General features: G+C 33.1%; 1 protein-coding gene across 3 annotated transcripts in view; it reads left to right on the forward strand.

Annotated features, from left to right (window-relative positions):
• The window catches only part of PHF14 (PHD finger protein 14), a 208,877-nt gene that overhangs the window by 170,932 nt on the left and 22,036 nt on the right, over positions 1-15,909 (forward strand). The window contains exon 18 of one of the 3 annotated variants that reach the window (XR_008420551.1): positions 2,471-2,552. The exons of the other annotated variants lie outside the window; for them this stretch is intronic. The gene's annotated coding sequence lies outside the window, so the exon portion shown is untranslated. The remainder of the gene's footprint in view (positions 1-2,470; positions 2,553-15,909) is intronic. 3 annotated transcript variants of the gene reach the window in all.

Genomic DNA, 15,909 nt, shown 5'->3' on the forward strand with positions numbered 1-15,909 from the left:
CAGAATGGCTTTTTAAAATTATGTTTGGAAACTTACACACATATCACTCCAGCTTACATTTCATAAATTACATAGTTAAACCTACCTTTAAGATGCCAGGGAAGTTGGGGGCTCCTAGGTGGGTCAGTTGGTTAAGCATCTGACTCTTGATTTTGGCTCAGGTCATAATCTCATGGTTCATGAGTTCAAGCCCCCTGCATCAGACTCTGTGCTGACAGTGCAGAGCCTGGTTGGGATTCTCCCTCTCTCTGCCCGCCCCCCAAACTTGTTCTTTCTCTTTCTTTCACCCTCCCTCCCTCCCTCTCTCTCTCAAAATAAATAAACTTTTTAAAAAAAGATGGCACCTGGGTGGCTCAGTCGGTAAAGTGTCCAACTCTTGGTTTTGTCTCAGGTCATGATCTTGTGGTTTCATGAGTTCACAGACCCTTTGCTGGCAGCATCTGGAGCTTGCTTGGGATTCTCTCTCTTCCTTTCTTTCTTCCCCACCCCCATTCGCACTGTCTCTCTCTCTCTCTCTAAATAAATAAATTTAAAAAAAAAAGAAAAACCAAACCAAAGAAGTATAATGCTGCTATATGCTACCATACTTAAAAGGCCTTTCTGGTATTTGAAGCAACATAGGGGAATCCATGGAGAAAAAAAATGTGTGTATAGTTTCTATGGGGGTAACTGCATAAAAGTTTGAAAAGTGTAGTCATAGTTAATTAATGTTTAAAAAAAACCTTTTTTAATAAAAATTTGAGCAGGGGCACTTTTAAGCTTACAGGAACTGAGTGGCAAGTATAGAGAGTTTCCATATGCCCCCTCATTCTTGTTCTCGTATTAACATCTTGCATTACTGCGGTACATTTTGTTACACAATTAATGAGGAACTATTTGAAGTCCACAATTTATATTAGGATTCACTGTATTGTATATTTCATAGGTTTTGAAAAATTTATGATAACATATATCCACCTGTACAGGATCATTCAGAATAGACTGTCCAAAACAATCTCTTGTGCTCCACCTATTTACCCCTCCATCCCTTCCCTCAAACCTCTGGCAACCACAGATCTTTTTCCTGTTTCCATAGTTTTGCCTGTTCCACATGTCATATAGTTGGAATCATATAACATATATGAGAAGAGCATAGCTGGAGTACTGAAACTCTGTGACTTCAAGACTTATTCTAAAGCAACAGTAATCAAGATAATGTGGTATATTTTTTTTAAAAAAGACAATGTAATATTAGCAAAAGAGCAGACATACAGATCTGTGCAACACAATCGACAGTCCAGAAATAGACCCTTATATATATGGCAGAGACAGAGGGAGACAGAGGATCCAAAGCAAGCTCTGTGCTGACAGCAGAGAGCCTGATGCAGGGCTCAAACCCACAAACTGTGAGATCATGCCCTGAGCCAAAGGCAGATGCTTAACTGACTGAGCCACCCAGGTGCCCCTATAAGTCTCTTTTTTAAATAAACTTTGTCAAAAGAATAAAAGTCTTCTTGCATATATATGTGTGTTCTAAGCATACTTACACATAATATCCTTTTATCTTTGCAGGCACTGGAACCCACCTCTTTCTTTACTTGACATACCCTCCTAAGGCCTATAAACTTGGTTTTATTCCTTCTGTCATCAGTGCCCCTCATTACTTCTTCTGGTACAATATTTCCTGAGAAAGTAGTCTCTTCAATGTTCTCAGGGTTCCTATAATCTTAGTCAAATAGTCTCCTTCAGGAATACACTCAAAATCATACAATCTAGGTAACTGGGTAAACTTCGGTGAATGACTTAATCTCTGCCTCATTTCTTCATTTTAAAATGGAGACCATAATAAATAATACTTACTCATTGGAGCTTTGGTGTGGGGCTATTTTATCTGTGTTTTAGAGTTTGATTATAGTGTCGATGAGCCTGACCAGTATCTAATTCACTTTTCCATTCAGTTGAATGTTCACAAGAAAAAGAAATGAAATGGTTTTAATAAGATAAAGATGAAAGGGCGCCTGGGTGGGTCAGTTGGTTGAGCATTGACTCTTGACTTTGGCTGGGGTCATGATCTCATGATCATGGGATCAAGCCCCCTTTCCAGCTCTGTGTTGAGCGTGGATTCTGCTTGGGATTCTCTCTGCCTCTCCTACCACTCTCCCTGCCTTAAAAAAAAAAAAAAAAGAAGATGAACTGTATATGTATTTTATGTCTATTACTTACAAAACACTGAGAACACGTCCATTGTTTTCACTTTTTTCATTTGAGGATCATCTAAAATTATTTTAATAGAACTATATTTTTTTAAATACTCCTTAAAAATTTAATTTTAAGCAAGGGTTAATTTTTTTGTGTATTTTTCATGGTAAAGAAATGGCTTTTTTTTTTTTTTTTCCATTGCAACTCCAACTTTGTTAAGGAGCAGTTGCCTGCACTGCTAATGTCAAATGTAACTTTAGCTTTCAATTCATTGCTGTGGTTGTGTTTCCAGAGCCTGCTGTAAGAGATAAACCCATTGCAAATGAAGACAGCATTCATTTCCTTCCACCTCAGGCCACACAGAATTGATTGAGGTAATAAAATGACAGCACCTTGTAATGTACTGAAGGCTCTTTAATTCGAAAACCAGTTCAAACCTGATTCAGAGCTTGTTTAAAGCTAATTTATAGCTTGCATAATTTTTAGCTGGCCGACCAAGGTAAAGGATGATATATTAAAACTGATAAAGAATTAACTTATGATACATTCAGACTTGTCTTATTAAAGTCAACTGGAATTAAAAAACAGAGGTGGGAGGGGAATGGCAGAAATAATTGGTAAGCTTTGCTTCACATAGGTTAGCATTGTTGACAACAGTTTAAATTTTTCATCATCTCATTTCAGACCTAAATTCTTGTCCTGTCTTTGTAAAATCAGTTCTATTTGCATTTCTTGTATTTTAAAGTCCTTCATTTTTCATCACATATGTATTAAGGTTGGCGAGGCTGGGTGCAGTTAGCAGCTGCTCTGACTTCCACCGTGCCAAATCATGCCACGTTGGCAGTGCTGCTGCTGAATAGTTGTGTCTGTTAGCATTTAATTCAGTCTTTTTCAAGATGCAAGGGGAAAGGAGTTAGAACTCTTCAGTTTTATTTGGGCTGAAAAAATCAGTAGGCTTTTTGCCTTTGTGGGCTGTTTTTATCTATTGGAGTGTATTTATCCTTTTTGACCCACAAATAACATAACTACCATAGTAAAGTATTCTATACTCTGAATGAAACCAAATTTTCAGAAATTTCAAGTCAGCATTCATGAATAAAAAATGGATTACATTTTCCTTTTTTATATTTAAATCCTTTACATAGTTATTGATGTGGTTTGAAGTGTTGAGGTTCAGAGCCCACAGCCAAGAAAGAATTGAAATGTCTTCCGTGTGAAAAGGCGGTTTTATTAAAGCACCAGGACAGGACCAGTGGCAGAAAGAGCTGCCCTGGGATTGTGAGGAGTGACTGATTATATACTTGGGTGTTGGGGGAGGTGAAGGTAAGGGACATTTCCGAAATGACTTTCATACGCTAAAGAAGAGTCTCAGAACCTTGGAGGCCCAGCTACTGTCACGCTAAAGTTGTTTTTGCCTCTAGTAAAGCATTAAGACAGTTGCAAGTTCCTGGAGGAGTGTTACACTCTGCCGGCCTCAAGTATTTGTCAGTGGGCTGCACGTTATATCAAAACTTAATTTTATCTACATTTCTCTGCCTTTGTTCCCCACATCAGTTACAGCTTTTTTGTGTTTAAAAAAAAAAAAAAGACAGTGGAGGATGGGCATATTTTTTGCCATACGCTATTATTATAGGATCCTAGAAAATGTTGAAACTGAGAAGGGCATTTACCATCCTTAACCCTGTGTATCAACTTAGTCCATTGCAAATGTTTTGGATATCTCAGCTAAAACTATCAATAAACATATATAAACATAATTTACATATATGAGACCTTATTTTCATATTCTGTAATTTTTTTTTTTTTTAATGTTTGTTTATTTTGAGAGAAAGAGATCGTGAGTAGCAGCACACAGGGAATGGGCAGAGAGAGGCAGACAGAAAATCCCAAGCAGGTTCTGTACTAGCAGCACAGAGTCCAGCGCAGGGCTGGATCCCACGGAACCACGAGATCAGGACCTTAGCTGAAGTTGTAAGCTCAACTAACTAAGCTACTCAGGCGCCCCTGTAATTTCTCCAGTGCAACTTGTCTAGCTATTTTGTGAGGTATTAAGACAAAAAAGATTGTGGTTAATCTAATTATGCCCATAGTAAGCATGGCCATAATTATTTAATTACTCTTTTGAAAATTACAAAGAGGTACATGCTTATTACGGAATAATATATAAATATGAAAATAGAAACCAGTTAGGGAATAGCCATTGCTAGCATTGTTATTTTTTTCTATGTGTATTTTTAAAGATCTTAACATAACGTAACATATGCCATGCATTCTGAGGGCAGAGTTGCTCCAAGGGACAAAAATTGGTTCTCACAGGAATAAAAACCAAAGAGGGTTTGTGACCTCTATCGCTGAACCTTTTCTGATAAAATCTTATTTTTAGTATTTAATTTGTCTCCGGTTTTCTTGGGTGTCGCACAAGAAGTACTATCATTGAGATCACGAAGAATACACAAAAATGTATAATGATCAGTGCTATAAAACAGTGACAAACAAATGGTTGTGATCATATGACATTTCATCAATTGCTTTATCTTGAAATTATTTCACATTTGCCTGCTGGCTGTTATTGGCCGTCTTGTGGATGCTGTTTATAACTTAGGGTTTAAGAATAAAAAGATTTGTTATTTACTATTATAAACATTATTTAATCCATCATTAATTATTTCAGTTCCTGAAATTAGAAAATACTGACAATATATGAATGATTATTTAGCAGCTATTTTCTCTTATCAAGCAAAACCTAAAGTTCACTAAAATTTTAAGACTTACTTAATTCTTCAGTTACTTTTACTAGAAATGTAATAGTTTGAATGATTTAAGTTTTGCACTGTTATTCTTACATGTTTATGTTACATTTAACTTGACATAATTTTTAAATTTTGTAATGTTACTTTATGATTTAAGTATAGTAGACACACAGTGGTACATTAGTTTCAGGTGTACATCATGATTGGACAACAGTATAGTTTACATTTTGCTCACCACAGGTGTAGCTGCCTCTGGCACCACACAATTCTATAACAGTATCATTGACAGTATTCCTTATGCTGTGCCTTTTATTCCTGTAATTTATACATTACAGAGGAAGCCTGTATCTCTCACTCCCTTTTGCCCATTTTGCTCATCCCCCAATTCCCCTCCCCTCTGGCAACCATCAGTTTTTTTCAGTATTTATAGGTCTGGTTCTGCTTCTTGTTTATTCATTTGTGTTTTTTAGATTCCACATGAGTGAAATTATATGGTATTTGTCTTTCTAGGTCTGACTTATTTCACTTAGCATTGTACTCTCTGCTCTATCCCTGTTGTTGCAAATGGCAAGATCTCCTCCTCTTTTATTGCTAGTAAAATTCCATTTTGGGTATGTGTGCATATCACATCTTCCATATCCATTCATCTGTGGATGGACACCTAAGTTGCTTCCATATCTTGGCTATTGTAAATAATGCTGCAGTAAACATAGTTTATTAGTGTTTTTATTTTCTTTGGGTAAATTTAAAAATTCTGGTTTTAGTTTTTTGAGGAACTTCCAAACTGTTTTCCACAGTGACTATACCAATTTACATTCATACCAACAGCACACTAGGGTTCAATTTTCTCCTTATCTTTGTCAACACTTGTCTTTTTGATTTTAACCATTCTGACAGGTATAAGGTGATATCTCATTGTGATTTTGATTTGCATTTCTCTAATGATCAGTGATGTTGAGAATCTTTCATGAATCTGTTGGTCATCTGTTAAGTCTTCTTCGGAAAAATGTCTAATCAGGTCCTCTGCCCATTTTTTAATTGGATTATTTTGACCTAATTTATATAAATTAAGATTACTCAGCAATTGTAGTTACACAGTTAAGTTACATATTAATAGCTTTTAATTTTAAATTTGTTAAATTATAAATTTATAAAAATTTATATTTAGTCATTCATAACCTTAGATAAAGAGTTAAGCTCTTTTTAAGCATAAAGCTTAACTTCTTTTTATTATATAAGTACAGCTATACAAACAGCACATACACAGATATACAATATATCTGTGGCATTAAAATTTCATGGGAGGCACTTATGAAAAAAATTTCTTAAAAAAAATTTTTTTAACATTCATTTTTTGAGAGACAGACATAGCATGAGTGGGGGAGGGACAAAGAGGGGGGAGGGGCAGAGAGAGAGGGAGACACAGAATCTGATGCAGGCTCTAGGCTCTGAACTGACAGCACAGAGCCCAACATGAGGCTCAAACTCGCAGACCATGAGATCTTGACCTGAGCCGAAGTCAGATACTTAACCGACTGAGCCACCCAGGCGCCCCTACTTATGAAAAAATTTCTAAGAAAACTCTTTGGGGGATGCTAATAAAAAAGGGTTGAGAAACACTAGCATAAACAACTTTTACATTGCTCTTTTCCTTAATATTCCATAATAAGCATTAAGGGGTAGCTGAGTGTTCCAGTTGGTTAAGTGTCAAACCTTTTTTTTAATAAAGTTTTTTTTTTTAATGTTTACTTACTTATTTTGAGAGCAAGCAAGAGGGGAGGCGTAGAGAGAGGGAGAAAGACAGAATCCCAAGCAGGTTCCATGGCTCAGCATGGAGCTGGACAGACGGGCAAGATCATGACCTGAGCCGAAATCCAGAGTCTGACACTTAACCAGCTGAGCCACCGAGGCACCCCTAAGTGTCAGACTACGGATCTCAGCTTAGGTCATGATGTCACAGTTAACGAGACAGAGCCTAGCATGGGGCTCTGTGCTGACAGCATAGGAGCTTGCTTGGGATTCTCTGTCTCTGCCCTTCCCTGCGCAGTCTGTCTCTCTCTCTCTCTCTCTCTCTCTCTCTCTCAAAATAAATAAATAAATATTTAAAAAAATTATTTTTTCATAAAGTCAGTTTTGTGACCTACACACGGTGTATGTTGCTAAATTAAGAGGTAAATAGATCTATTTGTGACATCAGTCATTATAATCAGTTTTATTTGAAACATATTTTGAGATCATAATCCTTAAATATCCATAAAGTACTAGATCACTTTGTGATTGTTGGAGACAGAATTGTAAATATCTATGTAGAGAGTGAAACATAAGTCTTAATAAATCTAAGTTTCAGTAGGATTCCTTTGTAACATTTTTTGTGTGTTACTATTTGAAGTCTTTCAAATGATCTGACCTTTGTTTTACTGTGGCTTTACTGTTTTACTTGTGGTTTGTATGCATATTTTTGTCTTCTATAATTCTAGGGTTTGATTTATGAGTCTACTTATTCACACACATTAATGCCTTTACCCTGGCCACTACTATACTATGAAGATTCAAAAACGAGTAAGACATTTTGTCTAATAATTACTTAAAAATGGTAGCCAAATAGAATTCTTCCTCTGAGTAATTCTATCTCATTGGGAAACAGGCATGTAAATTGAAAGACTAAAGACCTATTACTCTCCTTTAAAAGTCCCAGGTATATGAAAAAATTAAAAAATAAAAATAAAGTCCAAGGTATATGATACTATTGTTTCATGGAGCCAAGCAAGCAAATACTTGGCAGAATGAAGTACAACAATGACAAACGTTTTACCATATAAATCATATATATTTTACACTAATAATATTTTAATTTCTAAAACTTACCTCATGTCTATATTTCCAATAATTATTTTCAGAAAAACAGATTCTAGGAGACAAGCACACTAAGACTGAGAATTGTATATTTTTTATTGTTATTGTGTATGGCTTGAAGACATATTTCTTTTTTATTTATTTACCTCCATTCTTATTTGGTTCAAAGTCACTAAATTTTAAAACTCCTTGACTTCAACCATATAATATACAAATTTATTTTTAAAAATAGCATTCCAAATTTTTAAGTGAATTTGGAGCCTTTGTAACAGGTGATTTTGAAACCCAAATAATGTAACCAAATGGAAACATATGGTTGTTATATTTTTCTCATTTTTATAGCTCTAGAAGGATGTTCTTTTTAGAGCAAATATTTTATTTTTTCCCTGTATGAGTTCTTACAATCTATTAAAACAAAGACTTTGGAGATATTCTCACCACAGAAATCTCAGGGACTAGAACTGCCTGCAAAAAAAAAAAAAAAAAAACACACAAAAAACAACTATTTTCATATTTACAACATTTATGTAAGAACATTTTGTTTTATAAGCAGACTGCTTTTTAGATATGTTCTTCCAGTCCCACTGAAATTAACAATAAAAAGAAGTTGGTTTCAAAGTAATTTTAAGCAAAAATTATGCCTAGCACAGAACTAATTTAAAAATTTACAGATTTATTTACAAGTGACCTATTAAGAGAAAACATTTAATTTGTATAGTTTCTGTTATTAAAAATAAGACATTTATCTATATTTAACCTTCAGAGTCATTGTGTTTATTTCAATGTATACTTGGTTCTTCTAACATTTGGAGGGTATTAACACGACTTAGTAGCATTTGCATATAGGAAGATTCATTTTAGAAACTCTGTTCTCTATTTGAGTAGCTTTATGTATTGACCTAGGTAAAAGCATGATCAAGTTAACTAATTGTCCATTCTTATGAACTTCATATTGAGAGGAAAGTAGACAAACAGAAATCATCAGCCTTTAATTTGAAATAAAGCATTTTACAAAGTTGTATTATGTTTAAATGAAGAATGTATTTTACATTAACCCTAAAGTATAAGTGATTTAAAATGTTAAAAGGCAAATGTATGGAGTATACCAAGCATTTAGCTTTGTTTCTGAAAGAAATGAAAAATAAATTACAAAAAATGAAAAAGTCGAATAGTAACTTTTGGTGTATCTTTTAAGGTACCAAAAGTTATAGTAGGAATACAAAATATAGTAAATGTTCTTAGAATTGATGAGAGTTAAGTAAAATTTTCCATAGGATATGATGTACTCTTACAAATAATGTACTAAGATATCATTATAATCAAGTTCATATAATAAGGCATTGACTTCTGGATTCCTGTCGGAGTGTGGGGATGAGCTGGCTTCTGATGCCAGTTATTTGCAGAGCCACAAGTCTTTACCCATTTCTACATATTATTCTACACAAATCCCTGTGTATGTCCCTACACACATTTTTTATATGTGATTCTGCACATGTCTCTGTACACCAACCTTTTTATACCCCTATATACATCCTTACAGGCGTTCTGACACATTCTACACATATCCCTACACACTGAGCCCTTGCAGAGCCTTTTCCAAGACCCTTTGTACACACACCCTCTATGTATATATACACTCGACAGTCAAAACTTGCCTTTCTTGTCCTTATTATATATGATGTACCCTATCTTATTCTTTTCTATTAAATTTTACTGTTAAAGCCAAATTGTTCAGAAGTCACTAAATCCATATTTTGTGTAGACTAGAACATGCTTGCTGTTCTAGCACATTTGGACTGATACATAGGTCAGTATTTTTTTGTTACATGTCTAGGCATATGAATACAGGTGAAGCAAATATAAGCTAGGTGGAAGTAAGATTTTACTTACAATCCAAATTTTGTATAACATTTCTTTAAAGCTTTCATGTTCTCATTGTTCAGCAGTGATGAGCTATAAATTTATAAATTTTTTTCTCACCATATGATAAACTGCAGAATATCTTACATAGAAATATTTAAAGAAACTAGAAGTTCAGGCAAAAAGCTTCAAATGGTAGGATTTGAAAGAGTTTTAGGATTGAAATTTCTATCCTTTATGATTTAATGATTGGCTTCATGCCAATAGAATGGCAGTAGGTTGCAAAGTTTGGCCTTATCTGAAATTGTTCCCAACTACTTACTGACATTAAGAAATGTTTAATTCCTAAAAAAAAAATAAAAAAAAAAAAGAAAGAAATGTTTAATTCCTGGGAAACATCTTTGATGTATGGTCAGTCTTTTCATGTAAATGTCAAAAGCCAGTATGTTTTGTGTTATCTTTATTATCCGTAAGGTAACCTCTTTCTTTATATGTCTATTTCTGTAAGATTGAAATTAAGTGAAACATGCCTGAGGAACATCAGGTTTATGGTCAGTCATACCTGGATTTGAATATCTCCTCCTCCATTTGGTAGTTGTGATGCTCTGGGCAAATTCCTTAACCCTTCTGAGTTTCAATGTCATCACTGATAACTTAAAGATAATACTGTATAAGCTTGTTTTGAAGATCAGAGAATAGCCTATGTAGCATGCATAGCACAATTCTTGGCCCATTAAATCCTCTATAAATGGTAATACACATCATCGTGATAATTATTAATACAAAAAGCTATAGTAGGTATACAAAAGGTATAGTAAGTGTTTCTAGAATTGATGGGAGTTGAGTAAAATTTTCCATAGGATATGATGTAATGTACTAATACAATTATAGTAATAATAATCATGATGATATATAGTTAATACTTTTGTTGCTAATCTTATGTTTATCCTGATTTGTGAGCATAGCCAAGCTATTTTGTTTCATGTTTGATTTTTCATAACTCAAAGGATAGAATGCCAAAAAACTTACAGTAGCTTTTTATATAATTGTTACTGTCAAAAAGATTCTTTGAGAACAATGGTATCGTATATAAATCTGGTTATAGGCTCTTTTTTTCTGGATTAATATAGAATTACAGCATAGTACTATTTCATATTTTCAACAAAGGATCACATGAATACTATATTTTTGAAGCATCTCAAGTTTTAATTTAAGCTATTATTTTTACATTTCATATGATACTGAATTATTGCTAGTAGCAGGTCAATAGATACTATAAATGTGCTCCAAATAAGTAATGTCTGCCTTAATAATTTAGTTGGTTATAATTATAAAGCATTTGCCCAGGGAAAGAAATGGTTCCTCAAGGTTATTTGAGGAAAATACCAGTTTCATGAGGAGTTCTATTCATAATATACTTCTTATTCATTTAGAATAGGTGGAATCTTTGAATTTAAATCTAGAATTCACTTTGCAGATCAACTGCTCAAATGTTCTTAGACCTCATCCCCCTCAAGGTTATCTCTGTATTTAAGAATCTGGAGTTCCAAGATTTGTGAATGAATTGTCAGAGACCCGTAATTGGGGCAGGTGGAGTGGCTCAGTCAGTTGAATATCCAACTTGGGCTCAGGTCATGATCTCGTAGTTCTTGAGTTTAAGCCCAGTGTCAGGCTCTGTGCTGTCAGCACAGAGCCAGCTTTTGATCCTCTATCTGCCCCCTTGTCTCTCTCTCTCTCTCTCTCTCTCTCAAAAATAATAAATAAATATTAAAAAAAAAAGACCCATAATAAATAGCAGGGCCCAGCTCAGGACTTTAGACTTTATGTCTCCAAGTCCATTGGTCTTTGCCATATATAGTACTGATATTCAGTGTTCCATTGTGTACATTTGTGACTAAATCTCTTACAGTGTCTATATATTTCCCAAATATTGTATCATTTCCATGATTATCTAATTGGGCTTATTGTTTGGCATATGTAGACAAATATTTTCCCATTTTGATATAAAATAACTTATTTAAAATTTTTTCTTGCATTGTGGTATATAATAGTCTTGATCATCAAGAGCTTAATTGGATATATGGTTCCTACAAAAAGGTTTAATCTGTGTACAGATTTTATTTGAAATTAACAGCATTTTGCATCAATGTAGTATGTGACTGATAACAGGTATTTTTGTGTCTCATTTTTAAATGTAGTTTGAAACTGTTTCTAGTACCTATCAATTTTATACTGATCGCTTTATTAGTGATATTGCTGTTCCTAATTGATACTTCCTTCTCCTTACCGTGTAGTCTTCCAAAATTTAAAAAATACTGCATCATGAAAGAAAAAAAATAGCATATTTTCCTTAAATTATCAAACTATGAGAATTTTTTGTCCACAAAAACTTACGTAGCTACCTTTTAAATATCTAAATATCAGAGGTAAAAGGAAGAATTTACTTAAAACAAGCACCACTGATTATTATTTTTTATTTTTATATTAGGATTTTTTAGGCATTTTTTTAGAGATGCTTTTCAATTAAAGCTAAAGTTTTACTCTTTTTGGCAAAGTGTGCTATAGACAACAATGTTAAATTTATTATCAGTGTAGATTCGTGAACCAAAAACACATATCCCAAACACACAAAATTACAGATTTAAAATTTTCTCAGTAACCTTAGATATCCTCAAATTTAAAGCTGGTGGAAATACTTGACGCCCTTTTCCATTCTTACAGTGATACACATTGTAATTATTCACTGCTCTATAATGGATCATTTTTTATCTATATCTTGTGTCTTTTCTGTCTATATAGAGTAAATATTTATGTTTTCCCATTTTTCTGAACTAAGATACACATAAAATAGGTTTGAACTATCCACTATAACTCATTGAAAAGAAAGGCCTTACACTGATATTGTATGGAAGAGAAAACTATCTAAATCATTTCAGCAGCCAGCTTATAACCAAGATAACATCAGCATTTTCCTTCTTGAAAATGTATCTTCCATATATTAAAGTAAGGATGCTGTATTTTATTAAAAATAGTATGACAAGTTTAACCTATCATTATCACAAATCTAGCTTAAAGAAAATCTTACTATGTTTGATAGGGGGAAAAATAGTAAGATTTTCTTTTAGTCACATGTTCACTATACAAAACCACCAAAAAACAATGCAAAAAAAAAGTAGTTCTTATGTTAATAGCACAATACTTTAAGTTCTCAAAGTCAAATCATTATCCTATATAAACATACAGTATTAAAATGGCATTAATGATTTAATGGCTAGTTGGCTAATGTCATAAAAGTTACCAGTTTGAAAAACCTAGTATTTTCTGCTCGTACAAAATGTAGCCCTGTAATTTACTGCTTCATCTTTTTGTAGTTAAGTATTTGTCTAGGATAGGAACAAGCTATACACTACTTGGTTGCATTACTTAAAAATTAGAAATAGGGGCACCTGGGTCGCTCAGGGTGTTGGGCTCCAACTCTTAATTTCAGCTCAGGTCGTGACCTCACAGTTCACAGATTCAAGCTCCACATGGGTCTCTGCGCTGACAGGGAAGAGCCTGCTTGGGATTCCCTCTCTCTCTGCCCTGTTCGTTTGCTCACTCTCTCTCAAATAAACTTTTTAAAAAATTAGAAGTATAAAAGACTTTACGTATGTTAGAAATATTTGACAGGCTTTGAGAATCCAGATTTACTTTACATTTCTTCACTTCTCCAACAATGAAAAATAAAATTTTATTGAACAATAGTCTCTATACTAATTAATATGCCCTTAATTAATTTTTGAAGATAGTATACTACAGTAATTTGTAAATAAATAAAATACATAAGCTTCATTTAGCATAATTTTTTATAAATAACTATGCATCATTTTAATTACTACTTTTTTCATATTACTGTTTATCTGTGGTATGTTTAGTAAGGAATTAAGTGACAGATTACTTTAATAGCTGCATTTTTAAATGTATTATTATATTCTTATTATACAAGTAATATATGTTTACTAAGATCATTCAAAAAATGCAAAAAAAAAAAAAAAAAGAATAAAGAAAACGAAACTCCTAACCTACCTCTCAGGTAACCACTGTTAGGATATTAGTGTATCTCTTTCTACCTTTTTATCTTGCCTTCATTTAACAAATATTTACTGAGCATTTTATAAGTATAAGGCCCCATAATAGTTGCTTAGTACCATGGCATCCATGACAGGATACAGCTCCTGTCTTCTTGATGCTTGCTTATAGTCTATCAGAGAATATAGACAAATGAGAAGGAAGCTATGGAAAAATAACTAAAGGTACTGTTAAAGCCAGTAGCAAGAGAACTAACCTGGTTTGTTGGGTCCCAGCAAATATTCTTGATATTTTTAGAATGTGGTAGGAGTGTTCTGTGATGCCAGTATCATAATAGGCATATGTTCTCACTTGTTCTTTCCCTCTCTCCCTCTCTCTCTCTCTACTTCTCTCTCTCGCTCTCTCTCTGTAGGTATATGTTCTCACTTCTTCTTTCCCTCTTTCTCTCCCCCTCTCTTATATTTTAAAATTTCCACTGGCTGTTTCACTGAGGATCTAGAAGAAAATAAAAGTTCTTGTGTGCATAAACCTTCATATCTGAAAAATTCACATTATTTTAAGAACCACTATGGTATCATTATCACTGCTATAAACTTAAATAGACTGAAAATGAGCAAATCTCCAAAATGTCTCTTAGGCAATTTCATTATGGGCAGAAAAGAATTTAGCATTTCCAAATTATTTTTATGATAATATAAAGTTGCTGATTCACTTGTTATAATTTATGGAAGTATTTTATCCAGCTTTAACACTGCTATTGTCTTAAAGCAATTAGCACAGTTACATATCAATTTTGCAATAATATTTTATAGCAATATACTTAATTTAATCAAACTATTTAAAGACAGTTTTTCTAATAATTACATGCTTTGTTTTTACCATTATGAAATATGCTAATGAATTTGAAAAAATAACATGTATTAGATATATGAACAGTACTATAATCCTATTTGATTAAAAACAGTAAATTATTGTCATATAATGTTATAAACCTTTTAAGTTTTTGGTTTTCTATTTTTATTCTATTCTGTATGTTTTACATTACCATATTTTAAACTGGTTATATTAGCAAATTTAGGAAAATATAAAATCATATTTCATATTTAAAAATTTTAATAGTGGCAAAAGAGCTCTTGAATATGTTGAGCCTAAATTCTTCATCATTAATTAACTGTATTAAATTAATTCTATTATCTTAAAATGTTTTATTGGAAAATCTAGACTTAGGACAGTATGTTTTATGACAGTTTCTAGTGCTTTATAATGAAAACATGAGGATTCCTATATTTATTTAAATATTATAAAATTAATTTTGAAAGAAAATTTTGTTATAATCAAAAACTTCATTTGAGACACTAATGCCAGAGAAATATCAGATAGAAAATATTTTAGTTCCTTGAAAAAGAATTTCTTCATTTGTTTAAATTTTCTTTGACAAACATGTTTTAATATCTCCCAGTCTTTCAGAGACCCTAACTTTGACCTCATCCTTTCTCCAGTTACTACCTCCTGATTACAGTCATGTAGTGTCAATTCTCAGAACACTAAACTGAAGTTGAGAAAATCATTCTGAAATGACTGTTTATGGTTGGGTGTATAAAGCAACATATATGCATATTTTTTTAAAGGAGTTCTAGATCTCTGCTTTGTGAAAGTTTCCCTTTCATACATATATTCAGCTTCATATGGTCATTTTGAGACTAGGACATACAGAGTTAAAAGGAGATGGTGAAAGATGTTCTTATGGACAGTAAATGCAGTGGACTCTGCAAACCAGTGCTGCAGTTTTGGTTTTTGTTTTGTTTTTTTGTTTTTTGTTTCTTATTCAAGCTGAAAGTCTAGGGGACCAGGACAGAGATATATATATACCATATATTGTTTATAGAGGAGGTAGATTTTTATGCTGCAGGAAAGGTTTGATTAATATATGGAAGATATAAAATATAACGCTTGACTAAAAGCCCAGAAATAGTATTGCTAGAAGCCCAAGCTATCAGGAGTAATTTTACCATGAGTCTTTTGGTCTTTCTACCATGGTTCAAAGATTGCTGCTATAGCTCCAGTCTTAAAATTAAACAAGAAGGATGAAATGCAAAATGACATGTCCTGGCCCCTCTTTAAATTATTTCAACTGGGCTTTGATCTCTACCATTCTACTGAAATGATTCTTGTAAGGTCACTTACAGTGTCTTTCTTGTCA

This window comes from Panthera pardus, unplaced genomic scaffold (assembly GCF_024362965.1).
Source record: "Panthera pardus isolate Hobbes unplaced genomic scaffold, ASM2436296v1 HiC_scaffold_8, whole genome shotgun sequence".
NCBI classification, from domain to species: Eukaryota; Metazoa; Chordata; class Mammalia; order Carnivora; family Felidae; genus Panthera; species Panthera pardus.